A 1812-nucleotide genomic window follows, 5' to 3' on the forward strand; every position below is an offset into this window, starting at 1 on the left:
CTCTCTCTCTCTCTCTCTCTCTCTCTCTCTCTCTCTCTCTATATATATATATATATATATATATATATATATATATATATATATATATGAGGTCTCATGGGAATGTTCTCTGCATTTCATGTGTAGCCTCTCCACCTTCTTCTAGCCTGTAGCCTTGGCATCACTGATGCATGCAACTAAAAGCTTACTTTCTCCAAAGTTGAGCCGGAGCTACCCCCAAAAAACTCCTACGTGAAAGTTGCTCAAAGCATCCATGTCTTATGTTACAATTTTGGCAAGCAAAGGTGTTGCTCAGAGGCTATCCTACCTGCATGATGAGGATGCATTGTTGCCGTATGTAGCCTATATAAACAACCCATTATAGTGATGAGGATGAGATGCTTGCAACCAAAAGGCACTAATGGGGCTATCTGGTGTAAGGATCACATTATGCATAGCCTTCGCTTGTCTCAAAACTTCTTGCTCCTACTTGTGGCTAGAAGCTCGTTTCTGGTATGTAACCAGCCAAATGCCGTTTTTATGGTTTTGAAGCGTGCTAGGTCACATACCTAGGTTACAAATCTTCCAAATCTAGCAAGACAAGGTGTTGCTATCTGGCTCAAAGGCATCCTTATAGGCATGATGGTGCACTCTGTAAGAAGGTAAGGATTGAGATCTCCCAGAATTAAAGATAGGAGTTGGGGGTTCTATCTAGGTTATCTTGTCGGGAGAGCTCGAGTGCATTTTGAGGTGCATTCCTTCAGAGTGTAGTCATGCAGACTCCAGATCTGGCTATAGACGGCAACAATCCCTCATGCAACATCACTTTTGGCTCTTGATAAAGACACAAAACGTTGTTGTCTCACTGAGTGCTACTTAATTTCAAGCACACGATTTTGCCTTAACTCGATAATGAGCGCACAATCTTGCGTATTAATACACATGGCATGACTTGAAAAACAGAGGATTCACTGGAGCTCCACAAGTACCAACCCCTCATCTCAGGGATGAAAATATTTTTCCAGGTACTACAAGGTAGCTGAAATCTTTGACAAAGTGATCTGATTAATTCACAAAGTATCTTTTTTACTATAGGCAAATCGCTTAGAACGTATCTCTTATTTCTTGCGTAAGTTGAAGATCACTTGGTCTTTCACTTAACCCCTCTCTACCTAAGTTCATAGCCTCTTGCATGCTTGAATCCTTAAGCCAATCGTGAGCATATTGTGAATTCTATCACAAGGCTTAAGGCTACACTCTTTGCAATAAAAGGTTTAGTTTCTCTCGCTTTCAAGTTTATTGTTGAAGGAGCCCCCATCATACTTTCTTTTCCTTCTAGATCCTCCTCTAGTTGGAGAGTATGGCAGCATGGATATCTTTGTTGGAGGCATCATGAGCAATGTGCTAGATGAAGGGCATGGTGTCAGTGAGCATGAGGTAGAGGAGGACCCCGAGGCTCCAGATATCTACGCGATGGTTGTAGCTTCCTTTGATGAGCTTCGGCGCGTGGAAGGTTGAGGTTCCAACATAGGGGTCATCAAGCCTCTGCCGTGGATGCTCCACCCTTGCATGCCCAAAGTCTGCCAGCAACCCTAAACCCTAAACTGGCTTTTAGATCATAGTTTGAAGCATCTATCGGTAGTTACACTAAATCTTGTCACATTTTGTCAAAATTTTTCAAGGCAAGCTCAAAATCTAGCCTAGATGGGTCCCCCCTTCCTATTTGGAGTCATCCTTTACGACAGGGTATCGCAAAGGGTATGTGTTGTGCTTGGGCAATTAAAAGTTGTGCCTATGCAGGCCTTGTAATGTAGCCCTATTATGCATACACAG

General features: G+C 42.6%; 1 pseudogene; it reads left to right on the forward strand.

Moving 5' to 3' along the window:
• The first annotated feature begins 926 nt into the window (after positions 1–926).
• Positions 927–1497, forward strand: LOC147438333 (uncharacterized; annotated as a pseudogene).
• The last annotated feature ends 315 nt before the right edge of the window (positions 1498–1812 follow it).

The sequence above is a fragment of the Adiantum capillus-veneris genome, chromosome 17 (genome assembly GCF_014529385.1).
Source record: "Adiantum capillus-veneris isolate H3 chromosome 17, ASM1452938v2, whole genome shotgun sequence".
In the NCBI taxonomy this organism is placed as follows: Eukaryota; Viridiplantae; Streptophyta; class Polypodiopsida; order Polypodiales; family Pteridaceae; genus Adiantum; species Adiantum capillus-veneris.